This window comes from Balaenoptera physalus (assembly GCF_965194825.1).
Source record: "Balaenoptera physalus genome assembly, chromosome: 2".
NCBI classification, from domain to species: domain Eukaryota; kingdom Metazoa; phylum Chordata; class Mammalia; order Artiodactyla; family Balaenopteridae; genus Balaenoptera; species Balaenoptera physalus.
The window spans coordinates 144,725,649-144,753,620 of record NC_138883.1 but is presented as its reverse complement, the minus strand read 5'-3'; the positions used below and the strand labels follow the sequence as shown (position 1 = coordinate 144,753,620).

General features: G+C 40.0%; 1 protein-coding gene, 1 long non-coding RNA gene and 1 pseudogene across 10 annotated transcripts in view; 2 read left to right on the top strand and 1 right to left on the bottom strand.

Moving 5' to 3' along the window:
• Positions 1-27,972, bottom strand: part of LOC309654491 (endophilin-A3) — a 661,335-nt gene that overhangs the window by 344,901 nt on the left and 288,462 nt on the right. The window lies entirely within an intron of this gene.
• Positions 1-27,972, top strand: part of LOC309654607 — a 535,162-nt gene that overhangs the window by 257,021 nt on the left and 250,169 nt on the right. The window lies entirely within an intron of this gene.
• On the top strand, positions 30-27,937 carry LOC309655553 (6-phosphogluconolactonase pseudogene; annotated as a pseudogene). Its single transcript has one exon. The product of its transcript is annotated as a 6-phosphogluconolactonase pseudogene (transcript).

The window sequence follows — 27,972 nt, the reverse complement described above, 5'->3', positions numbered from 1 at the left end:
TCCTGCACCACCCTAAACCCCACCCCGGGCTAAGTTCCACCGCCGCCTAAACTCGGCCCCCCATAGCCAAGGCTTTTTTTCTTTCTTTTTTCCTCTTTTAGATTGGGGTTCTGCTTTAACTTGTTGTTGACTCATTGTTGATTCATTTATATTTTCATTTTTCCTAATATATTTTTTTCATTCAAATTTTATTTTGTTTTTGATTCTTTGTTATTGTACTGCTCCTTTTTTTCTTTTTCTTTCTTTTTTTTTTTTTCTTTTGGCACGCCACGCAGCTTGCAGGATCTTGGTTCCCAGGCCAGAGGTTAGGCCCAAGCTCCTGTGATGGGAGCTCCAAGTCCAAACCACTGGACTAACAGAGAACCTCAGACCCCAGGGAATGTTAACTGGAGTGAGGCCTCTGAGAGGTCTTCATGTCAGCACCAAGACCTGGTTCTATCCAACTGCCTGCAAATTCCAGTGCTGGACGCCTCAGGCCAAACAACGAGAAAGACAGGAATACAGCCCAACCCATAAAAAAAATAAATAAATGAAATGACAAAAAAAATGTTACAGACAAAGGAGCAAGGTAAAAACCTACAGGACCAAATAAATGAAGACGAAATAGGCAACCTACCTGAAAAGAATTCAGAGTAATGATAGTAAAGATGATCCAAAATCTCGGAAACAGAATGGAGAAAATACAAGAAAAGTTTAACAAGGATCTGGAAGAACTAAAGCGCAAACAAACAGTGATGAACCACACAATAACTGAAATTAAAAATACTCTAGAAGGAATCAATAGCAGAATAACTGAGGCAGAAGAACGGATAAGTGAGCTGGAAGATAAAATGGTGGAAATAACTGCCAGGAAGCAGAATAAAGAAAAAAGAATGAAAAGAATTGAGGACAATCTCAGAGACCTCTGGGACAACATTAAATGCACCAACATTCGAATTATAGGGGTCCAGAAGAAGAAGAGAAAGAGTCTGAGAAAATAATTGAAGAGATTATAGTCAAAAACTTCCCTAACATGGGAAAGGAAATTGTCAATCAAGTCCAGGAAGTGCAGAGAGTCCCATACAGGATAAACCCAAAGAGAAACATGCCAAGATACATACTAATCAAACTATCAAAAATTAAATACAAAGAAAAAATCTTAAAAGCCGCAAGGGAAAAACAGCAAATAACATACAAGGGAATCTCCATAAGGTTAACAGCTGATCTTTCAGCAGAAACTCCGCAAGCCAAAAGGGAGTGGCAGGACATATTTAAAGTGATGAAAGGGAAAAACCTACAACCAAGATTACTCTACCTGGCAAGGATCTGATTCAGATTTGATGGAGAAATCAAAAGCTTTACAGACAAGCAAAAGCTATGAGAATTCAGCACCACCAAACCAGCTTTACAACAAATGCTAAAGGAACTTCTCTAAGCAGGAAACACAAGAGAAGAAAAAGACCCACAAAACAAACCCAAATCAATTAAGAAAATGGTAGTAGGAACATACATATAATCCCTTTGAATGTAAATGGATTAAATGCTCCAACCAAAAGACACAGACTGGCTGAATGGATGAAAAAACAACATCCTTATATACGCTGTCTACAAGAAACTCACTTCAGACCTAGGGACACATACAGACTGAAAGTGAGGAGATGGAAAAAGATATTCCATGCAAATGGAAATCACAAGAAAGCTGGAATAGCAATACTCATATCAGATAAAATAGACTTTAAAATAAAGACAGTTACAAGAGATAAGGAAGGACACTACATAATGATCAAGGGATCAATCCAAAAAGAAAACATAATAATTATAAATATTTACGCACCCAACATAGGAGCACCTCAATACATAAGGCAAATGCTAACAGCATTTACTGTGAGCAAATGGAGAAATTGACAGTAACACAATAATACTGGGGGACTTTAACACCCCACTTACCCCAATAGACAGATCATCCAGACAGAAAATAAATAAGGAAACACAAGCTTTAAATGACAGAGTAGACCAGATAGACTTAATTGATAGACTTAATTGACATTCCTCCCAAAAACGGAAGAATACACTTTCTTCTCAAGTGCACATGGAACATTCTTCAGAATAGATCACATCTTGGGTCATAAATCAAGCCTTGGAAAATTTAAGAAAACTGAAATCATATCAAGCATCTTTTCCAACCACAACGTTATGAGATTAGAAATCAATTACAGGAAAAAAAACACAGTAAAAAACACAAATACATGGAGGCTAAACAGTGTGCTGCTAAATAACCAAGAGATCACTGAAGGAATCAAAGAGGAAATCAAAAAATACCTAGAAACAAATGACAACGAAAACACAACAATCCAAAACCTATGAGACACAGCAAAAGCAGTTCTAAGAGGGAAGTTCATAGCAATTCAAGCTCACCTCAAGAAACAAGAAAAATCTCAAATAAACAATCTAACCTTACACCTAAAGCAACTAGAAAAAGGAGAACAAAGAAAACCCAAAGTTAGTAGAAGGAAGGAAATCATAAAGATCAGAGCAGAAATAAATGAAATAGAAACAAAGAAAACAATAGCAAAGATCAATAAAACTAAAAGCTGATTCTTTGAGAAGATAAACAAAATTGATAAACCTTTAGCCAGACTTATGAAGAAAAAAAGGGAGAGGACTCAAATCAATAAAATCAGAAATGAAAAAGGAGAGATTACAACTGACACCGCAGAAATACAAATTATCATAAGAGACTACTACAGCAACGATATGCCAATAAAATGGACAACCTGCAAGAAATGCACAAATTCTTGGACAGGTACAACCTTCCGAGACTGAACCAGGAAGAATTAGAAAATATAAACAGACCAAACACAGGTAATGAAATTGAAACTGTAATTAAAAATCTTCCAACAAACAAAAGTCCAGGACCAGATGGCTTCACAGGTGAATTCTATCAAACATTTAGAGAAGAGCTAACACCCATTCCTCTCAAACTCTTCCAAAAAACTGCAGAGGGAGGAACACTCCCAAACTCATTCTACGAGGCCACCATCACCCTGATACCAAAACCAGACAAAGATATCACAAAAAAAGAAAATTATAGACCAATGTCACTGATGAATATAGATGTAAAAATTCTCAACAAAATACTAGCAAACACAATCCAACAACATATTAACAGGATCATACACGATGATCAAGTGGGATTTACCCCAGGGATGCAAGGATTCTTCAGTATATGCAAAACAATCAATGTGATACACCATATTAACAAGTTAAAGAATAAAAACCATATGATCATCTCAATAGATGCAGAAAAAGCTTTTGACAAAATTCAACACCCATTTATGATAAAAACTCTCCAGAAAGTGGGCATAGAGGGAACCTACCTCAACATAATAAAAGCCATATACGACAAACCCACAGCAAACATCATTCGCAATGGTGAAAAACTGAAAGCATTTCCTCTAAGATCAGGAACAAGACAAGAATGTCCACTCTCACCACCATTATTCAACATAGTTCTGAAAGTCCTAGCCATGGCAATCACAGAAGAAAAAGAAATAAAAGAAATACAAATTGGAAAAGAAGAAGTAAAACGGTCACTGCAGATGACATGATACTATACATAAAGAATCCTAAAGATGCCAACAGAAAACTGCTAGAACTAATCAATGAATTTGGTAAGGTTGCAGGATACAAAATTAATGCACAAAAATCTCTTGCATTCCTATACAGTAACAACAAAAGATCAGAAAGAGAATCTAAGGAAACAATCCCATTAACCATCACAACAAAAAGAATAAAATACCTGGGAATAAACCTACCTAAGGAGGCCAAAGACCTGTACTCAGAAAACTATAAAACACTGATGTAAGAAATCAGAGACAACATAAACAGATGGAGAGATATACCATGCTCCCGGATTGGAAGAATCAATACTGTGAAAATGACTATACTACACAAAGCAATCTACAAGTTCAATGTGATCGCTAACAAATTACCAATGGCATTTTTCACAGAACTAGAACAAAAAATTTTACAATTTGTATGGAAATACAAAAGACCCCGAATAGCCAAAGCAATCTTAAGAAAGAAAAACGGAGCTGAAGGAATCAGGTTCCCTGACGTCAGATTATACTACACAGCTACAGTAATCAAGACAGTATGGTACTGGCACAAAAACAGAAATATAGATCAATGGAACAGGATAGAAAGCCCAGAGATAAACCCATGCACATCTGGTCACCTTATCTTTGACAAAGGAGGCAAGAATATACAATGGAGAAAAGACAGCCTCTTCAATAATTGTTGCTGGGCAAACTGGACAGCTACATGTAAAAGAATGAAATTAGAACACTTCCTAACACCATACAGAAAAATAAACTCAAAATGGATTAAAGATCTAAATGTAAGGCCAGACACTATCAAACTCTCAGAGGAAAACATAGGCAGAACACTCTATGACATAAATCACAGCAAGATCCTTTTTGACCCACCTCCTAGAGTAAGGGAAATAAAAACAAAAATAAACAAATGGGACCTAATGAAACTTAAAAGCTTTTGCAGAGCAAAGGAAACCATAAACAAGATAAAAAGACAACCCTCAGAATGGGAGAAAATATTTGCAAACGAGGAAACTGACAAAGGATTAATCTCCAAAATATACAAGTAGTTCATGCAGCTCAGTATCAAAAAAACAAACAACCCAATCCAAAAATGGGCAGAAGACCTAAATAAACACTTCTCCAAAGAAGACATACAGATGGCAAACAAATACATGAAAAGATGCTCAACATGTCTAATCATTAGAGAAATGCAAATCAAAACCACAGTGAGGTATCACCTCACACCAGTCAGAATGGCCATTATCAAAAAATCTACAAACAATAAATGCTGGAGATGGTGTGGAGAAAAGGGAACCCTCCTGCACTGTTGGTGGGAATGTAAATTGATACAGCCACTATGGAGAACAGTATGGAAGTGCCTTAAAAAACTAAAAATAGAGCTACCATATGACCCAGCAATCCCACTACTGGGCATATACCCTGAGAAAACCATAATTCAAAAAGAGTCATGTACCACAGTGTTCATTGCAGCACTATTTACAATAGCCAGGACATGGAAGCAACCTAAGTGTCCATTGACAGATGAATGGATAAAGAAGATGTGGCACATATATACAATGGAATATTACTCAGCCATATAAAGGAACGAAATTGAGTTATTTATAGTGAGGTGGATGGACTTAGAATCTGTCATACAGAGTGAAGTAAGTCAGAAAAAGAAAAACAAATACTGTATGCTAATGCATATATATGGAATTTTTAAATGCAGTACTGATGAACCTAGTGGCAGCGAGGAATAAAGATGCAGACTTACAATATTATGACATAGTATGAGTGTGTTTCATGTTTGGTAATTGCAATCATTGTTGCTTTTGTTGTGGTCATCCATTTACAATGCTTGGTGTCAGTTTATTTATCTCTTGTAAAAATAAAATACAGTGTGTGTGTGTGTGAAGAAAAAAAAGATGCAGACTTAGAGAACGGACTTGAGGGCACAGGGGGTAAAGGGGAAGCTGGGATGAAGTGAGAGAGTAGCACTGACATATATACACTACCAAATGTAAAATGGATGGCCAGTGAGAAGCGGCTGCATAGCACAGGGAGATCAGCTTGGTGCTTTGTGATGACCTAGAGGGATGGGATAAGGAGGGTGGGAGGGTGGCTCAAGAGGGAAGGGATATGGGGATATATGTATACATATAGCTGATACACTTTGTTGTACAGCAGAAACTAATGCAACATTGTAAAGCATTTATACTCCAATAAAGATGTGAAAAAAAAAAAGGTAAGTGATAACAGAAGGAAACTTGGAACTTCAATAAGCAAGAAAGCACAGTGTAATGGGTGAAAATAGGGTAAAGATAATAGAATATCCTTCTCTTCATGAGCTTTTTAAAAATATATGTTTGAAAGTTGAAACAAAAATTATATCATCTGATGTGGTGCTCAATGTATGAAGAGAACATATTTAAGGCAATTACCATATTAAAAACAGGCACAGGTAAAACCTAAATGGAGGTAAAGTTTCTACACTTCACTCAAAGTGTCTGTGATAAGATAACACAACCACGAGAGGGTGGGGGAAAGAGAGAGAGATTCAAAACCTCTACAGATAAACCAACATGTAATTCTAAAAAAAATGTTCAAGAAACCCACAGGAAGGCAATAAAAAGGAAACAGAGGAATAAGAGACAGAGAAAACAAACAATAAAATAGCAGGCTAAAACCCTACAAATATAACATATAGTTATAACATCAATAACATGTAATTATATAGCATATAATTAAAATATAGCAATAGTTACTTCCAGTGCAAATGGTTGAAATACACCATATACCAGATAGAGACTGGCAGAATGGATTAAAAAAAAAGATACACAACTCAATGATATGCTCTCTATAAGAAATCACTCCAGGTATAATTACATAGACAGGTTGAAAGTAAAAGATATTAAAGTAAAAGAAAAATATATTATGCTAATAGCATATTTAATAGTAATTTCTTAAAAGGAGTGGCTACATTAAAGCAGATAAAGTAAACTTCAGAGCATAGAAAATTCCCAGGGACATAGAGGAACATTCCACCAAAAAAAATAGGAATACTAAATGTGTATGCACCAAACAACAGAGCTCCAAAATACTTAAAGCAAAAACTGATAAAACTGAAAGGAAATATAGATAAATTCACACTTATAGTTGGAGATATCAATACCACTCTCTCAGCAATTGATTGATAACTAGATAGAAAATCAGCAAAGCTATAAAAGAATTAAACAATATTGTCAGCCAACAAAATCTATTTGACATTTAAAGAACACTCTACCCAACAATAACAGAGTACACATTCTTTTCAAGTGCCCATGGAACATTCACTAAAATAGACCATATTTTTGGACATAAAACAAACCTCAACAAATTTAAAAGAATTGGAATCATACATTGTGTTCTCTGACCATAGTGGAATCAAACTAGAAATCAGTAACAAAAAGGTAACAGGAAATTCTCCAAATAGAAACTAAATAACATATTTCTAAATAATTCATGGGTCAGAGAGAACTGCTCAAAGGAAACAAAAAAATTCAAAGAAATGAATTAAATTAAAACAAATCAAATTTTGTGGAATACGGCAAAACAAGTTACAGAAAGAAAAATTTATAGCACTAAATGCTTACATTAGAAAAAAGGAAAGATCTCAAATTGATGATCTAATTCCACGCCAAGAAAATAGGAAACAAAGAGGAAAAATAAAAAACAAAGCAACCAGAAGAAAGAAAATAACGAAGGGCAGAAATCACTGAAACAGAAAACAGAAAAACAGTAGAGGAAATCAATGAAAAGAAAAACCTGATAATTTGAAAAGATCAACAAAATGTGTCAACAAAAAAAAAAAAATTGACAGAGAAAAAAAGCAAGACTGATGAAGAATAAAGAGAGATGATACAAACTACCAATATCAGGAATGAAACAGGATATCATTATAGATCCTGCAGTCATTAAAGGATAACTAGGGAATACAACAAACCACTCTACATGCATAAATTCAACAATTTAGATGAAATAGGCCAATTCCCTGAAAAACAGAAACTACCAAAATTCACCCAACATAAAAAAGATAATCTAAATAGTGCTATAACTATTAAGGAAATTGAGTTCATAGCTTAAAGCCTGTCAAATAAGAAAGCTCCAGGATCACACGGTTTCTTTCACTGGAGAATTCTACCACACATCTAAAGAATTAACACCAATTCTACACAATCTGTTCCAGAAAACAGAAGAGGAGCGAACACTCTGCAACTCATTTTATGAACACAGTATTACCTGGATGTCAAAATCAGACAAAGACAGTACAAAAAAAGAAAACTGCAGGTGAATAACTCTCATGAATTTAGATGCAAAAATCCTCAAAACAAAATATTAACAAAATAAAATTCAGCAATATAAAAAAGAATGATACATCATGACTAAGTGTGGTTTATTCTAGGAATGCAAAGCTGTTTTATTATTTGAAAGTCAATCAGTAGAATATACCAAATCAAGAGGTTAAAGAAGTCACAAGATCTTATCAACTGACAAAGAAAAAGGCATCTGACAAAATTAAACACTTATTCATGATAAAAATTCTTAGGAAACCAGGAACAGAGAAGAACTTCCTCAACTTAATAAAGAACAATGATCTACAGGCAATGTCATACTTAATGATGAAAGGCTAAATGTTTTCTCCCAGAGATCAGGAATACGGTGGGATGCCCACTCTCGCCACTCTTATTCATAGAACTGGAAGTGATAGCCAGCACAATAAGGTAAGAAAAGAAAACAAAGGCATACAGATTGAAAAGAAATAAACTGTCCTTATTTATAGATGACATGACTGTCTGTTTAATCACCTTCCTATTCACCTTATTCATGAGGGAGGGATTCCCACCCTATGGTTATAGGAATGGCCAAATACACAACACATGACTGGACAGATGAGACAGACAACAGTCTGTTAATCACATATACTCACAGCCCAAGGGAAGAGCATACCACACGCCATACAGGGCCCCATAGCAGTTTCACTCAGGACAGAGTAAACAAGCAGGGACAAGGGAGGCAGGCTTTGTAGTATCAAGAGAGTGAGGTGGCCTCTGGTTCTCTCAGGAGGATGTGGTTGGCTTGTTTGAACAATTCCACAGGCTGCAGGGAACTGAAACTCACGACTCAGTTATAACTAGGAACTCTGCCTGGCCCCCTACATGAGGAAGGTTGTTTGTCTAGGAGACCATATCCATGGGAGCAGAGTGGGGAGGGGAAATGGCAGATATGCATTCAAGGCCATCCTGGGTTCGCCAGATATCAAGGCAGCACATAATATTGGGCCTTAATTTTAGGCTTTACACCACACTGTCTGCATAGAAAATCCCAGGGAATCTACCAAAAACCTAGAACTAATATGTAAGTTTAGAATGGTTGCAGCATACAAAAGCAGCACACAAAATTCAACTGTATTTCTGTGTTTTAGCAAATAACATGTGGATAATGAAACGAAAAACCCCACACCATTTATAACCACTTCAAAAAATATGAAATATTTAGGTACACATATAAAAAGACATGTTCAGAATTTTACAAAACACTTATGAAAGAAGCCAAAATAGATCTAAATAATAAAGAAACAGACCATGTTCATGGGTTGGAAGACTCAACACAGTAAAGATGTTAATCCTCCCCAAACCAATCAATAGGTTTAACACAATTCCTATCAAAATTCCAGCAAGATTTTTTGTATATATAGACGAGCTTATTCAAAAGTTTATATGAAAAAGCAAAAGAATAGCTAAAATAATTTTGATAAAGGAAGAGTAAAGTGAGAGGAATAATTGTACTCAATTTTAATACTTACTATATAGCTACAGTAATAAAGATACCATGGTGCTGGAGGAGGGGTAAACACATAGATCAATGTGAACAAAATAAAAAGTCTGGAAATAGACCCACAGAAATACTCCCAGTTGATTTTTGACAAAGAAGCAAAAGTAATTCAGTGGGACTTCCCTGGTGGCACAGTGGTTAAGAATCCTCCTGCCAACATAGGGGACATGGGTTTGAGCCCTGGTCCGGGAAGATCCCACATGCCACAGGGCAACTAAACCCATACGCCACAACTACTGAGCCAGTGCTCTAGAGCCCGAGAGCCACAACTACTGAGCCCGTGTGCCACAACTACTGAAGCCCGTGCGCCTAGAGCCCGTGCTCTGCAACAAGAGAAGCCACCGCAATGAGAAGCCCCCCACCGCAACGAAGCGTAGCCCTTGCTCGCCGCAACTAGAGAAAGCCCGCATGCAGCAATGAAGACCCAATGCAGCCAAAAATAAATATATAAATAAATAAAATTTTTTTAAAAAGTAATTCGGTGGAAGAAGGACAGTCTTGCTCTAATGCTGAAACAATTGGACATCTACAGGCAAAACTGAATCTTGACCTTAACCTTACACCTTATACAAAAATTAATTCAAAATGGATCACAAACTTAACTGTAAAACTATAAAACATTTAGAAGAAAACAAAGCAGAAAATCTTCAGGACCTAGCAAAGAGTTCTTAGCCATAACACCAAACACCATCATCCACAAATGAAAAAAATGATAAGTTGGACTTTATCAAAATTTAAAACTTTTGTTCTGCAAAAGATGCTAATAAGAGGATAAAAAATCAAGCTATAGACCAGGAGAAAATATTCATGAACCACATATCCAATAAAAGAAATTCTAACATACCAAAGAAGTGAAAACTCCTTTATATATACTCACTATCAACGAAAAAAGAATCTATGAATTATAAATATTGAACACAGATTAGGGCTCCATTTGCACTATTACTGCCAACTCTAGTCTCATATTAGTTTTCATTAAGATCACTTTCTTTCTTGACCTCATCAGGGACTGTCAGTCGATGGATTCACTCACTGAATCTCAGAATTATGTGCTAATCCCACAGTCTTATATTACACAACAAAGCTCTGAGCTCATTGAGTACTTCCACATGACAGTCAAAAAAAAGATACCCGTGTCCTGTGTGCCATGTGTCTTTTGAAAGACAAGCTTCCCTTGGTAATTGCTGAAGTGGAAAGAACTCAACATCTATCTGTGCTGGCCAAGGAAGAACCTTGGGAGCCAAGGCTTCCTTGATACACCTTGTGTCCTGGGGTGGGCATCAAAGAAGATCAACAGACAACATAGGAACAAATCAGCAGTGAGGCCAAAAAGGACAGAGACACATGGCCTGTCACAGTCAAGGGATTCACCAAAGCCCCACTGAGGAAAGACTGAGGGTTATATCAGCATATCATCTGTACTGCTCTGTCTGTGTACACATAAGTGTATGTGCCTATCTATTACTTTTATCAGTTAGCTATATAATGAAGTGTGGCTGGTTCATTCCCTAGCATGGGTTGGGCTATTCCCCTTCCCCCCGCCACACACACAAATCTTTCAGTTGTCTTTCAAAGTGTTCGGTTTCTCCTAAATGTCCATCGACAGAGGAATAGATATAGAAGATGCGGTACATATATACAATGGAATATTACTCAGCCATAAAAAGGAATGAAATAGTGCCATTTGCAGAGATGCGGATGGACTTAGAGATTGTCATACAGAGTGCAGCAAGTCAGACAGAGAAAAACAAATATCACATAATATCACTTATATGTGGAATCTAGAAAAATGGTAGAGATGGACTTATTTGCAAAGCAGAAATAGACACACAGACGTAGAGAACAAACGTACGGTTACCAAGGGGGTAAGGGTGGCGGGGTGGGATGAACTGGGAGATTGGGACTGACATACATACACTACTATGTATAAAATAGGTAACTAATGAGAACCTGCTGTATAGCACGGGGAACTCTACTCAGTGCTCTGTGGTGACCTAAATGGGAAGGAAATCCAAAAAAGAGGGGATATATGTATATGTATAGCTGATTCACTTTGCTGTACAGCAGAAACTAACACAACATTGTAAAGCAACCATACTCCAATAAAAATTAATCTAAAAAACAAAAAAATAAAAAATTTTAAAAAGCAGGAAAAAAGTGTCTGGTTGCTAAGTACCTCACTAAGCATCCACCAGGCATCAGCCAGATGTATAGTGGGCACCACCGAGGTAAACAGCCTCCCACATCAGGGACTGAACAGAGCCCGCCACAGCACGGCCGCCTGCCACTCCACACGTTCCTTCCCCGCTCCATGCACCAAATGTTTTCCTGGCTCCGACAATGGAAGCTGCTAATGCATCCCAGAAAGTGTTTACAGAGTGTGCAGCACAAGGGCTCCACCCCCAAAGCCGTGAACAATGATGCCTGCCACATGCTGGACCTCCCAAGGATGGGAAGGAGGGCTTATAGGTCAGTTCAGAGCCGCTGGGCTACCTCTGAGATGCAACGCCATCAAGCCTGTCCTGAGCAGCGAGGCAAAAGGCCTGGCTGGGGTCCTGGGAGGGCCTGCTTTCATCAGAGGGCCATCGGGGGAGGGAGTAATAGTTGCTGGTGTCCTACCAACCACTGCTCCATGGAAAGGAGGCTCTGCATTCTCAGTGTGAAGTGTTTGCCCTGAAAGGAATTTCATTTGAACAGCCACAGGGCTTTGGACCTGCTTCACTCTGCCCATCCCAGAAATTCCCCCCTCTCTTCTCTCTCAACCTCAGCGAAGGGCGACTACAATTATTGCCAACAAATGAGCAACCCTTCCTCCAGAAAGACAGTCATGCCCCTCACGTACAGGCTGGCTCTTTTCCACCGCTGGCTTCAACCTTCCATCCCAGCAAAGGGGCAGGTCATCCTCCAGCCTCACGGAGAACCAAACCAAGCAGGAAGAGGGTCTTCACAGGCCCTGCCTTCACCCCCGCAGAGGATTTGGACCGTGCTTTCTCCTTGCCAAACTCACCTGGAGTCTTGTCCCCCAGATTCCACTGAGCACCACCAAGTTTTGCTTATAATTTTATCCCCCTCCCTTTCTGGTGCCTTATTTGGGGACTTTAATATATATGGGTCTCTCTTTTCATAAATTATAGACTCATCTCTTATTCACTTTATAAATAGCTTAAAAGGTATCTCTAAATGAGCCACACCAACCCTCAGAATTCCCTGCTCTGATAACCAAGGTGGCCATTTCTATCTGGATTTAAGGGTGACAGAGTTTAAAATGTCTGGACTGCTACTAAACTGACAACAATTTTGAGTGATATCAAATGCTGGTGAGTATGTAGGGAGAAGGGCACTCTCCCGGGCTACTAGCGGGAGTGTGAACTGGCACAACTTGGTAATAAAGAAAAATATATGTGTATAAAAATGTTGAAGATTTCATTATTGATCCTATTGGAAAAACTAAAATAACAATCCAGAGGCAAGATCAGAAAATGGGGAAGCTTAGTTCAATCTTACCCAACACCTGGACCTATTATTCCTCTTAAGGAGAGAACCATCTCTGTTTACAAAAACTGGCTAGACAAGAAGTCGCTAAGTTCCTGAAGACAAAGATCAGTAATAGCCAAGGGGAAAAAAAAAGAGAGATAGACTGTTCCCCCCTAGAACTAAATAGGAATTAGTGTGGAGAGTGAGTAGACAGAAAGGAACAATGAAGAAAGAGAGAGGGGATACGAGAACAACATTCCTTAATACAGAGAATAAAATGTATTGTCCATTATCCATGGAAATTCAGAAAAATGTCAAACTGTTAAATATCCTTGCAACATTCATAAAATTGAGCATTTAAAAACAAAACTTTCTGCACACTCTCAAGAAAAATAAATCAGAAATTAAAGCAAAATAATTTTTAAAAGTTTGAAAAATTACAAAATACTCCCCTTTGCTATCCTACCAAATTTCTAACTTTTGATTGCATAGAAGGTTTCTAGGAAAAGGTTAATTCCCAAAATTGATTAAAGAAGCGGGAAAAACCTGAATAATTCAATAATCATATAAAAAGTTTTTAAAAGTTGTCAAAGAATTACTTGCCCCAAAATGTTCTAGGCCCCATTTATTTTTACTATCAAGGTAAAATTTTACTATTTATTTTACTTTCAAACCTTCAAAGAATAGCTTATCCCTGTGCTAAACTGATCCAGAAAAGAGAAAAAGATGGAAAATGTTTCAATCCATTTTCTAAAGTTAACAAAAATTTTTATATTAAAAACCTGGAAAATACAGTACCAACCAACATTACTTATGAATACAGATGTAGTACTTTTCAACAAAATATTTGCAAGCCAAATCCAGCTGAATATTAAAAAGACAGTATATCATGGCCAAGCACAGTTAATGCCGGGAACACAAGGATGAGTCAATATTAGGAAACTTATTAATATGATTCATCATGTTAGCAGGTCATACAAGTAAAAGAATATGATAATCTCGATAGCTCTGAAGAAACTTAGTAACCAAGCATGTTGGAAATTGTAGCTTTAAATGGACACTATTGGCAGTAGTTGGTTCCGTGGGGGAACATAGCGCCCCAGGAAAGCAGAGCTACACTAGGTGATGGCCAATCAGAATTTGGAAGCTGTGCTAGGAGCCTCATTTATCAACCCCCTCCCTCCAGCCAAATATCAGAGGAGGAAAATCAACACACACAAAAGTCGATGGAGAATGGGGTCTATTAACTAGGGCAGTGTTTTTTTCAAACTGTAAATATAGCCCATGAGTAGGTGATGAAATTACTTGGGTCTTAACCAGTCATTTTGTCATAGAATCAACTGGAATGGAGTGGATATAAAAACAGGTATCACAGTGAACCACTCATGGAAAGAATTAGCATTGTTTCTTGAAACTTTTGTTCCAAAAATATGAATGCATAGATATGTACATGCATTGAGTCATGATGTAAAATGCACTTCCTCCTGTGGGTTTTTTCAGTCAAAAAGCTGAAGTAACACTGAACTAGGGGATTGAGAGGAATCTATTTCTAGACTTCTACTTGCAACAGACTAAGATTTAAAGCTAGAGTTAAAGTTATCAGTAAGATGGGAAGCAAGGTATCATAGCCTCCCTATCCAAGAGGAACACCTATCTCATGAAGTAAAGCTGGCTTCACATCACGAGGTGAGACTTGGCTACAATTCCTCATTAGTGCCGACTCTTCCCAAATCAGTAATGTTAGTTTGTGATGGTGGTGTGAGTGTAGCAACTAAACTATGCTCTCTGGAGCTATACTGCCTCAATGAAAAACCTGGCTTTGCCAGATTAGATTAGATTAATTATTTCAAAAATATTCACTCCTACCCCTCACCCCACACATACATATGATCTCTAGGGGAGGAACATACTTGCCCACCCCAATAATTTTGTGAGGGTTCTTTGGGGGGAGGCTTATAGTCAGTTTTTTTTTTTAATTTTTTAATTAATTTTTATTGGAGTACAGTTGCTTTACAATGTTGTGTTACTTTCTGCTGTACAGCAAAATGAACCAGTTATACGTATACACATATCCCCTCTTTTTTAGATTTCCTTCCCATTTAGGTCACCACAGAGCACTGAGTAGAGTTCCCTGTGCTATACAGCAGGTTCTCATTAGTTATCTATTTTATATGTAGCAGTGTGTATGTGTCAATCCCAGTCTCCCAATTCATCCCACTCCCCTTCCCCCTTTGGTATCCATAAGTTTGTTCTCTACATCTGTATCTCTATTTCTGCTTTGCAAATAAGTTCATCTGTACCATTTTTCTAGATTCCACATACAAGTGATATTATATGATATTTGTTTTTTTCTTTCTGACTTACTTCACTCTGTATGACACTCTCTAAGGTCTCTCCACAGCTCTGCAAATGGCACTATTTTTGTTCCTTTTTATGGCTGAGTAATATTCCATTGTATATATGTACCACATCTTCTTTATCCAGCCCACCCCAATAATTTTGGACTTGGCCATACAACCTGCTCTGTCCCTACCTCTGACTGTGTCTTCAGCTATGTGAGTTGCTTCAGCCAGTGGGGTTTTACAGAAATGACACAAGCAGACTGCATAAGAAAGACCCTTGTGCCTTTGGACTTGCTCTCATGTGTCTCTTTTATCACCATGAGAAGAACATGCTCTGCTCAGCCTGCTCGTCTAAGAAGAAGGATGAGAGACCCATGGAGCAGAGCCCCATTAAAAAGAGGATTCCTATCAGAACAGAACCCTCACAAGATCAATGCATACAAATTTTTAAAAATAGAAACAAATATAAGCAAAATGCAATCAATGAACATGTTATCTCTAGATAAATTACTCCAAAAAAATCACAAATAAATTATAAACAACCTGATCTTGCTTTTAAAAAGTTCAGGAAGAAATACAAGAATTTAAAGAAAACCTTTTAAGACAACAGAAAAAGTGAGCTTAGGAAAAAAATGGCAAAAATTGTAAAAACATTACAGATTTGAGGACCACATTTAAAAACCTTTCCTGAAACACATGCACACATGCTTATGAAGATTAAAAATTATTTACATTATGTCCAGATGAAAATATGGACTTCGGAATAAGGAAGAAATCATGTACGCATCATGGCAGACAAAGTGAGGTACATACAAGGGTTAAAAATCAGATTGGCCAGAGTTCTCTTCAGTAATACTCAATGACAAAAAATACAGAATCGATATTGACAAAGACCTGAAGAAAAAGAGTGGGAAAAGTTTTCTTTGATTATATTGTTGAATTTTTTCCTGTTCTTTTTAAGAAATATTAATGTATGTTAGATCTCCTTTGTTACCATTTTTCTATAATCACGTGTATGTTTTGTTTCCTACTTCATCTTATAGGAGACCCACTCTGTCTAGCATGTCCCCAGTTGCTTACTCCATTGCATGCGCTCTATTTCTGTTGCTTGTAATGGGATCGGCTGTTTGCAGAAAAACAGCAGGAGGAGGACATGAGGTATGAGACAGGGGGTGAACTAGACTAGTACACAGCTTCGATTCTGTTGTCGGGATCTTTCTCTTACTAAAGATGTGCTTTCCTTTTCTCTAGAGATACACCTTCCTTTTATTTTCAACATCCAACAGTCAGGGAGGTTCTCGAGAAATCCCCTTACTCCACAGCATTTTGGTCAGAAAAGTGCTGTTTTCTTCCTCCTTACGTTATCCCACTCCACCTTCCGTGGTCTCTCCCTGTAGGAGGTTATGTTGTACACCTAGATGATAAAAATTCTGTGTCAGCAGTTTTCCTCTTCAACTCTATGTCCCTTGCCATTTTTGGTGTCAAACCAGGCCTCTTTGGGGACAATACCCACTTATGTTTGTGTCCCATCAAGGCCCCCAATTTCACTCTTCTTACCAGAAGTTTACTAGATAGGCACAATTTGTGACAGTCATCATTAGGGAAACCTCTGTCCTGCTCAGAATGCAAGGAGACACATGTCAGCCTGCAGGGTCCTCTCTCACTCAGGTCTAGATTTCACAGTACTCAGAAAACAGTACTTCAGAGTTCGTGTTTACAAACAGGTACCATCTCCTTGTTTTACTGGAGATAAACTTCGTTCTTTTTGTTGCTGTTTGTTTGTTTTATATAGTTTTGAGGGAAGGAACTTGTTACACCTCCATTATGCCATTGCCATTGAAAACAACAGGATTTTTGTTCTTGGAACTTGCCCAAATAACTTTAAAGACCTTCTGGACTGGTCAAAACTATAATATTGAAGAGAAAAGTCATGCCTTAGTAGATGCTAAACACATTACAAAACTATAAGAACTTTAAAAGTATGATATTAGCACAGGAAGCAACTGACAGAAATTTTAATGTTTAAAAAGAAATATAAGACTAGAAGAAAACATAGATTACACCTATTTTCTCTCAGTATGAGGTTATTTCTAAGCATGATGCAAAGGTAAAGAATTCTTAAATTGAGACTCCTAGAGTAGGCGACTTGAAAATTTTAAATGTCAGTTTATCAAAAACATAAATAAAATTAAAATATTAATGACAAAATGGGGAAATTATTTGCAGCATATTAAAGACAAAAGACCCATATTCATTACGTATAAAAAGCCACATACAAATTAATGAGAAATTCTCAGTAGAAAAATAGGCAAAAATATGAAGATAAAATCTTTTATTCTATTTCTAATGTCTCAAGGAGACCATACACAAAAGCAGTAATACAAATGGCCCAAAAGTATTTTTAAGAATCTCTCACTACTAAGATTTCCTTAAATCTTATATTGCCAACTATTGCAAAGAGTACACACTGATAGACGCTTTCTGAAAGGCAACTTGATAGTATAAATCAAAAGTCTTAAAACTGCACATAGCTTTTGACCCCAAGGTTATGCTTCAATAAATACACTTTCCTAGAAATGTATTCAAAGGAAATAATCACAAATGTGAGCAAAGATGGAGCTGCAAACATATTTTCATAGCAGCATTATTTGCAACAGCAAAAAACTGATGAACTTAAATGTTCAGCAGTAAAAGAATTAGTTAATAAAATATAGCACACCAAATGATGCAATACCATGAAGACATTAAATATTATTATATTATAATAAATATAAAAATATTTAACGACATGTAGAAATATTCCTCATGTTGTTAAATCTTTACAAAGTTATAATCAAAATACAGTGTAACCACTTTTTAAAAGATACACATATATGTTAATATTCTAAGAAGAATATTGGAAATGTACGCAACAAAATCCTAACAACTGTTAGAATGAAAGGTGGTTTTTTTCATCTTTGTCCTTTCCTGTGTTTTCCACATTTTTTTATAATGAATATGTTTATGTTTTTAAATCAGGGGGAAAATGGAAATTTCAAAAGAGAAAGTGAAGAGAATTTAAAGAGTCCTTTAATACTATAAATGAGTTTTTATTAATAAAATAGAGTAATTCTTCCTTTTAAACATTTTTTTTCAAAATAACATGCTATTATATTTGTAAATGAAGGCTTGGAGAACAGATGAATTTCTGAGCATTTGACCACAATAATTTATAGCATACATTAGCTGGAGCTGTTCAGTGCTGACAAATTCCAGAAAGTAATTGCATAAAATACTTGGAGAGGAAATTGCTTTATGCTTCCATGCTATTTATGGAAATTAGCATCTTTGTAAAAATAAACTGAGAGCAATCACAATCATAAACCTTGAAATGTGGTTTCCAAAAGATGTTAGCTCTGCTGCTTTAGGATCCATTAGCAATGCAGAGGGGAAACAGTGCCTACTTTTTTTTTTCTCTGTTATGAAATAACTGCATACAATTGGTTTTTTCCTCCTGGATCTTTAACCCCTCCCTTTCTCCTGGCTGCCTCCTTTTGCAGTGCATATATACTGAAGTGTTCACTTTGCTCAGAAGAAACTTCCTAATGATCCTGTTTCCTTCTCAAAGAGTATTACATATTTCCTTTTTTTTTTTTAACATCTTTATTGGAGTATAACTGCTTTACAATGGTGTGTTAGTTTCTGCTGTATAACAAAGTGAATCAGCTATACATATACATACATCCCCATATCCCCTCCCTCTTGCGTCTCCCTCCCACCCTCCCTATCCCACCCCTCTAGGTGGTCACAAAGCACTGAGCTGATCTCCCTGTGCTATGCAGCTTCTTCCCACTAGCTATCTACTTTACATTTGGTAGTGCATATATGTCAATGCTACTCTCTCACTTCGTCCCAGCTTCCCCTTCCCCTTCCCTGTGTCCTCAAGTCCATTCTCTATGTCTGCGTCTTTATTCCTGTACTGCCCCTAGGTTCTTCAGAACCTTTTTTTTTTTTTTAGATTCCATGTATATGTTAGCATACGGTACCTGTTTTTCTCTTTCTGACTTACTTCACTCTGTACGATACACCCTAGGTCCACTCACCTCACTACAAATAACTCAATTTCGTTTCTTTTTATGGCTGAGTAATATTCCATTGTATATATGTACCACATCTTCTTTATCCATTCATCTGTCAATGGACACTTAGGTTGCTTCCATGTCCTGGCTATTGTAAATAGAGCTGCAATGAACATTGTGGTCCATGACTCTTTTTGAATTATGGTTTTCTCTGGGTATATGCCCAGTAGTGGGATTGCTGGGTTGTATGGTAGTTCTATTTTTAGTTTTTTAAGGAACCTCCATACTGTTCTCCATAGTGGCTGTATCAATTTACATTCTCACCAACAGTACGAGAGGGTTCCCTTTTCTCCACACCCTCTCCATCATTGTTTGTACATTTTGTGATGATGGCCATTCTGACAGGTGTGAGGTGATACCTCACTGTGGTTTTGATTTGCATTTTTCTAATGATTAGTGATGTTGAGCATCCTTTCATGTGTTTGTTTGCCATCTGTATATCTTCTTTGGAGAAATGTCTATTTAGGTCTTCTGCCCATTTTTGGATTGGGTTGTTTTTCTGATACTGAGCTGCATAAGCTACTTGTATATTTTGGAGATTAATCCTTTGTCAGTCGCTTTGTTTGCAAATATTTTCTCCCATTCTGAGGGTTGTCTTCTTGTCTTGTTTATGGTTTCCTTTGCTGTGCAAAAGCTTTTAAGTTTCATTAGGTCCAATTTGTTTATTTTTGGTTTTATTTCTGTTTCTTTAGGAGGTGATCTTGCTGTGATTTATATCATAGAGTGTTCTGCCTGTTTTCCTCTAAGAGTTTTATAGTGTCTGGCCTTACATTTAAGTCTCTAATCCATTTTGAGTTTATTTTTGTGTATGGTGTTAGGGAGTGTTCTAATTTCATCCTTTTACATGTAACTGTCCAGTTTTCCCAGCACAACTTACTAAAGAGGCTTATTCAGTTCCTCACATTTTGCAATCCACAGCTTCCCCTGAAACTACTCTCTCAAACATAACTGACAATTTCACAAGATCAGGGTGCATTTTCACCTTCATGTGTCCCTAAAACTAGCTCAGAACCTAAAGGAATCTTCAATTCTTCCCTCTTTCTCTCTCAGTCCCACATAATCACTTGTCAAGTTCTATCCCTTCAGGTTCTAAAATGGTGCCCATAATCACATCCTCTTGTTGAGGACTACTCCCCCCCCTCCCCATGGCCCCATGCTCTCTTGTGAACTGAGCTGAAGTTCTCATCATTCCCAACCTGCACTGGTGCCAGCGGCACCCCAAGTATCTTTCACTCAAGTGTGTTCCCAGTGGTCCAATGGAGTCTTACTGGTGTCTCCCATCACCTCCTGGTCAACGCCCACAGGACTCCATGCCGCCCACTGAATCAAGTCCTCTTTATCACATATTTATTTAGTGTTCTCGGCAAGGTCCTCCCCAGTGTAACCACAAACTATCTTTGTTCATCCTTATTTCATACCCCATGCTGTCAAATACCCTACTCTTCAAACACACAGTGTCAGTGGAAACAAAGAGGACAAAACAGATTGAAGAGACATTTCTTTCTTTTTTTTTTTTAAAGTCTTTATTGAATTTGTTACAGATTTCTTCTGTTTTATGTTTTGGTTTTTTGGCCACAAGGCATGTGGGATCTTAGCTCCCTGACCAGGGATCGAACCCGCATCCCCTGCATTGGAAGGTGAAGTCTTAACCACTGGACCACCAGGGAAGTCCCTAAGAGACATTTCTGAGATGGAACAAATGGAAGTTAGTGGCCGGATGGGTACAGGGCAGGGGCAACAGAGAAGAAGGCATCTACAGTGGCCCCAGGATTCTGGGTGAAATGACTAGAAGATGGAGAATCCAGGCACTGAGACAGAGCTGGGTGGGTGGTGAGGATTTCCATTTAGGAAATATTGTGTCTGAGGCCCGCAAGGAATTTCCTGGTGGAGGTAAGTAGCAGCTCACAGATATATTGATCTGCAGCTCATGGAAGAGGCTGACAGAAACCTCTCAGAGATACTGGGTGTCTTCCATTTTAGTGAGGTTACCGAGAAGAAAGAAGGGAAGGAAGGAAGGAAGGAAGGGAGGGAGAGAGAGAGAAAGAAAGAAAAAGAGAGAGAGAGGGAGGGAGGAAGGAAGGGAGGAAGGCCAAAACTAAGCTATCAAAATTGCGTTTTATTTGCAATGTTTACATTTAACAGTTGATGTAAAATAATAGACAGTTTTTTATCTTTTCAAGGTATATATAATCCTATTTGAAGAGAATATCAAAAGCCTAAATGTGAAAACCTGAATCATTATGAGACCTGGGTCCTCCGGTGATAACCCCAGGCAGGAGCTTCTGGAGAGAGAACCAGCAGAGTGACTGAGGCTGCCTGCGGAGAGCACAGGGAGAGAGAAAGAAGGGCAGAACTCTGGAATTACGCAGCTTCTAAAGAGAGCCAGAGACGAGCCAAAAAAAGAGCCTGAGATGGAAAGGTCAGAGAGGTAGAAGAGAAAAGGGCGTGCAGGTGTCACAGACAACAAACAAGGAAAGAGCTCCCCTTCATTCTCCCACTGGATTCTCACCAGCTCTATGCAATGACTCTGTAACTATCCGATAACTCCGGCAACATGGTAAGAAGGGGGAGTCTGCCTCCAGGACAAGCTTAGGTCTTTCTGCTCAGACTCCACCTTTGTTGTCAGCACAGTTTGGAATACGCAACCAAGACCACTGTAGAGGATGCAGTCACACAGGAAGTCCATTTATAACATAAAACCCAGAGTGCTGGAAAACTCTACCCAAAATAAAACAGGGGGAAGAGGAAGAAGGCCACAATGTCTACCAAGTGTGTAGCAAAGCATATTCCACTAAAAAAAAATTATTTTAAGGCAATATTCAAATAAGTGATTAAAAATGTGAGTATACAAAGTTCACTACAGATGGCTGATAACAAACAGAAGTGAACAAACCATCCTGGAAACAACCCAACTGTCCAGTAATGAAATAATGCGTTTAAACAAATTACAGTATTGTGGTATATCCAAAAGTGCAATGAACACAGCCATTGCAAACAAAAATGCAGTTATATATGTAGAAAGATGTTCATGACATAATGACTAAAAAAAATGATGCATCAGACAGTATGTTTAGCATGATTCCATTTATCTAAACATATACATATATTTATATCATATTTATGTATAAAAAAAGTCTGGAAATGAAAATATTAATAATTATTATCTGGGCAGTTGTATTAAGGCAATTTTTTGAATTCTGATTTTCCTTTCATTTATCTATGTCTTCTATTTTTCTACAATTTTTTAAATAAATTTATTTATTTTATTTTTATTTATTTTTGGCTGCGTTGGGTCTTTGTTGCTGCGTGTGGGCTTTCTCTAGTTGCAGCAAGTGGTGGCTACTCTTTATTGCAGTGCGGGGCTTCTCATTGCAGTGGCTTCTCTTGTTGCAGAGCACGGGCTCTAGGCGCACGGGCTTCAGTAGTTGTGGCACACGGGCTCAGTAGTTGTGGCTCGTGGGCTCTAGAGTGCAGGCTCAGTAGCTGTGACGCACGGGCTTAGTTGCTCTGCAGCATGTGGGATCTTCCCGGACCAGGGCTCGAACCCGTGCCCCCTACATTGGCAGGTGGATTCTTAACAACTGTGCCACCAGGGAAGCTCCCAATTTTTCTACAATTTAAATGTTTTATTTGCATAATTTATCTGCTAGCGGTCAGGGCCTCTAGACACAGAGTGCCAAGTGATGACAATGAGCTCAATCAATTGATTGTTATTCTCTTAAACGTCTTCCCTGCATAGGGAACAGCAGGAAAAGTGTCACAGAACTCGCCTGGAGAGTTCTGTGGAAGGATGATCAGAAGATATGGCGATCATGCATATGAGAACAAGGAGAGAAACAGATGAAAAGGATGCAAAAACAAAAGGCCCTACCACAAATTAATTGATATCATAAGAAGCTATCGTAAAGGGTGAATCCAAGTGTTTATGGATTTCTAACCAAGGCTCATGGAGGACCCGATTCAGTCAGGAGGGAACTGACACAGGCCACCGTCTTAGACTGAATCTGCCACCTCCTTCTCCTGGGTCAGAAGAGTGGTTTGGAGGAGGCAGGGGATTTCTGTAACTCACAACAACCACCCAAGTGTGGATTCTGACTTCTGATTTAAAGGAGATGGAGTGAAAGTGAATGTTGGGATTAATGTTGGTGGTGTCACAGGGGGAGAACTGCTACCAAGACCAGAGCCAACACCAGGACATGAACTACTAATACTGGAGCTTCCACCATGGTGACAGCCATGGAGACAAAAATACCACCAAGACCAGAACCACCAAAATATCCAGAATCACTGAGACCAGAACCACCCCCAACCCCAGGACTGATGAAAACCATAAGGATTAAGATCAGAAACAGCGACAAGACCAAAAACAATGCCAGAGAGAACCTCTGAGACCAGAACCACCTAACGTAACAATATTTAAAACATCAGACCAGAACCACTGAAATCAGAGACCAGAACTACCACCAAGACTAGCATGGCCCTAGGACTAGAACCAACATGTCTAATTTTGGTATCAAGATACTGACCCTTCCCAATGCCAAAACATTGGAATTTAGGGGGCAAAGCTCATGATAAAGAGGAGCTAAGTACACACATTCTAAAGAGGGCTACCAACATAAGGTGACCTCTCCCTTAGAGCTCCCTAAGAAGGGATACCAGCTACCACCTCACTCCTTCCCCTCTAAGAAGGAGGAGTGAGATGTATTGAAGAAAAAAAAGAATCACTCATTGAGATTGGGGATGCCTGCAAGGAGAGACTGGCGATCCACTCTCCAGATGGGCATGAGCTTAGACTGGATCCACTGATCTGTCCTAGCAGAGCAAGGACCAGAGAACTGAAGGGATTTGGCAGAACAGAGAGAGGAGCCAGCGCTGGAGTATCCCATACCCCCACCAACTGCACAGCAAGGATGCGACCACTTCCTGTGGATTAAGTGTACAACACCAGAGGAACCGGGTTTAAACCATCCTGCCAGCACCCCACCCAACAGGGTTGCCTGGAGGCAAGAAGATCCCAGCAGCATGAGGCAAGCCGGAGCTGGACCTCCTGCTTCAGCAAAGGCAGGTCCTGCAGAGCCCTCTGAAGAACTTACATGTGCTACCCAGAGGGCAGAGAGTCAACAAGAGCTAGAGAGACGGTGACAACTACCAGAGAGAGGCATCCAGTTAAGTCAAGAGCTGTTTGCCCTTCTCCCCATCCCCTCTCCTTGCTCCCAACCCCAGGAAAGCTGGACCGAGAATAACTAAAAGGAAAAAAGAGCCCCACACCAGTCCTTAGCACTGGTTGAGGTAAGAAGAGACGGGACCACAGTACAACCCCACTTCAGGTACCTGGAGCCACGCGTCAAGGCTAGACTAGACAGAAGGGAGATGAGATTTAAATCAAGCAGGGAATCAAAATTTTAAATTGGACTGGACTTTTAATAAATGAAAGTGAATCTGCCCAAGACTGCATGGAGGCATGGAAATGGAATGGATTTGGCAAAGCATGGCTGGAGCCCATGATTTGCTCCATATTTATATCCCCCTGAGTTGAGACTTCTCAATGAAGAAGGCTGGAAGAGAGAGTTGGAACAGTAGCACCTGTCTTCTCAGGGAAGATCAGGGTCCCTAAGGAGCAGGCCCAGAGCAACAGGAAGCTTCCAGGGCCAGGGTGTAACTGGAAGATGGGAGGCCTTTCCAGCTGCCTGAGTGAGGGAAACAGTGAGCTCCTCCAGAAACAGTCAAGAACGAGTTAGAAAAACACAAGACTGCTGACCTCATGGCTTGCTCTGCAATCTATCACAATTATTTGTGGCCAGTGAATATAAAGGTTTCAGTTTTAGCTGATTTAATAAAGAAAATCTAGTTTTTATTAAATGAGTTGGCACATTCCTTGCTCCTTGCAGCTCAGCCTCACACGGCTATTAACTCTCCACCAGCCTCCTGGTGGCAGCACTTATAAGGAAGGGGAGAGACCAAAGAAGACCCCAAGGGCCCCCCAAACACCCAAATCCCAAGATACCTCGGAGGAGCAGCTTTGACTCAAACTCAGGCTGACCCTAGGGAGATAACCAGGTGTCCAGCCCTTGGGCGCCCCAAACTGACTTAGCCTTCACTAGAACATTCTCCAGGCCCCGTGATGGGACCAGCCACGTCCCCAGCAGAAATCACAGGCATCTCCCTTGTTTCAAAGGGTTAATACAGCAACAGCACTTACTTAGTACACTTACTACATGCCAGACAGTTTTCATTTTGTTTGTTACTTTTTTCCTCTTCACAATGGATTAACTCCTCCAGAAAATTCTATGAGGTAGACACCCCCTCTCTACAAATGTGGACACTGAGATGCAGAGATGTTTGTATAGCAGGCCTTGAAGTGGTGGAGCTGGGATTCCAACAGCTGATGCTGTGGATGATGAAGACCGCTGGCCTGAAATCTCTGTTTACAGCCTTCTGTGCACACTGCCCCATACATGGAAACAACACTGCAGCGGCACAAAGATATGGAAAAATCCAAAAGAGGTCCGTGCGTGATTCAAGCTGGGCAAACACTGCCCTTGGCCAAAGGTCAACAGACTGCCTCAAAACACATTTAAATTTTATAGGGTGGAAGAAGGCAAAATGAAACTCTGTGCCTTGAAGCCTCAGCCTCATTTGACCAGGAACAAATCTCTGGAGCTCTCACAGCCTGTTTCAGATCTGCTGATGGGACGGAAAAGCAAGTCTCCATCCTTTTGCCCCAACAATACACCTCGCTGACCACAGAAATCCTAAAGTTACCCTGAAAATATTAACATTTGTTCTAATAAAAGCTATCTATTGAAATGTGAATATGGGGTAGCACCAATAAAATGAATAATGGGGGAGAAGATGTACCTCACTAACCAGCTCTGCATGAGTCACCAAAATCATGGGACACTGGAGCTGAAGGAGGCCTTAGAAACACTAAGTACAAGAGTGAAATGAGAAGCAGAGAAGTCTGATTAATCTATCCCAGGGTGTATCTCTTTATATACGTGTGTATGCTCATCTAATAGACGTGAGAGCCCTTATTACGTGCCAGGCCGTTTGCCAGCCCTGGGAGTACAGAGGCCACCAAGCCATGTAATGAGAAGTTACATGTGCAAGGAGAGGTTGCCTTGCTTTAATTCACACAAGATACCGTATGGACCAGCATGTTCTAATTCACACAAGGTACGGTATGGGCTAGCAGCATACCTCAGGACACAAAACTAAGATGTGCCCTGTACCTTTAGATCTGGGGGTACAAACTGCTTGGCTGAATCTAGTCTACAAATACATATGCCTGGCTTTCAATGTTTTAACAACTGAGAGATAGCATAGGAAGTCTGGATAACCAGCTGTCTTGCAAAATAGTACGATCCAGCAATCCTGAGTTTGCATTCTCACTTGGCACTGATCAGCTGGAGTTGAGTAGAGGTTGCTCTTAATAGATGGAGCATGTACCATCAACTTTGCCACAGTCTCCGCCATTCCCTATTGTCTCTCAGGCAACGCTAGCTCCATTCGTTTGAGTCTGTCCAGTGGGTAAATGAGGATGCGATGCTTGAGCTGGGTCCCCCCGGGGCTGGTGGGAAAGACAGGATGCTAAAGAAAAGACTGCAGCGCAGGCGCACTGGCAGCCTCTTCTTGGTCTTCTCAAGCCCGCAGGAGCTGGGTCCATCGCTGGCACAACTGGTGGCGCAGCGCCTGGCGCGGGGCCAAGGCCGATTGGCGTTCGGTCTGTCCGGCGGCAGCCTCGAATCGATGCGCGCCCACGAGCTGCCCGCCGCCGCTGCCTCCACCAGGCCTGCCGGCCTTGCGCGCTGGACGCTGGGCTTCTCCGACATGCCCTTGGAGCACTGCGAGAGCACTGACGGCCTCCAGCGGCCCCACCTGCTCTCCACACTGCCCAGCCCCGCCAACCAGGTGATCACCATTAACCCCGCGCTGCCCGTGAAGGCGGCTGAGGACTCGGCCAAGAAGGTGAGACAGGCCTTCCAAGGGGATTCCATTCTGCTTTTCGACCTGCTGATTCTGGGTGTGGGTCCCGATGGCCACACCTGCTCACTCCTCCCAGGCCACTCCCCCCTGCAGGAGCGGGAGAATTTGGTGGCCCCCCCATCGGCGACTCCCCAGAAGCCTCACACTTCCCCTGTTGAAGGCAGCTCCAAGTGTCGTCTTTGTGGCGACTACAGCAGGCAAGGCAGACATTCTGAAGCGCGTTTTGGACGACAAGAAGGTAAACCCGCTCCCCGCAGCCCTGGTCCAGCCCCGAGCTGGGAAATTCTGCTGGTTCCTGGACGAGGCAGCAGCCTGACTCCTGACCGTGAGTGCCCTTCGGGAAGCATTCCACGTTGTAACCGTTGTAACCCGGCGCCGGAGAGATGCTACAGCTGGGACCATGCGCAGCCCGAGAAGGCGGGACCATCCGGGGCTGGGACCCACTGCCAGCCCACTCCAGGCTTCATTTTAGAAAAGCCCTGTGGTGCCACTGGAAGCCGATAGGGTCCGGCCACCAGCCCTGCCCAGGGGCTCAAACCATGGGCCCGTGGCTCCGGGTGACAGTTATTAAAAAGAGCATTTGAAGAAAGCAAGAGAGAGAGAGAG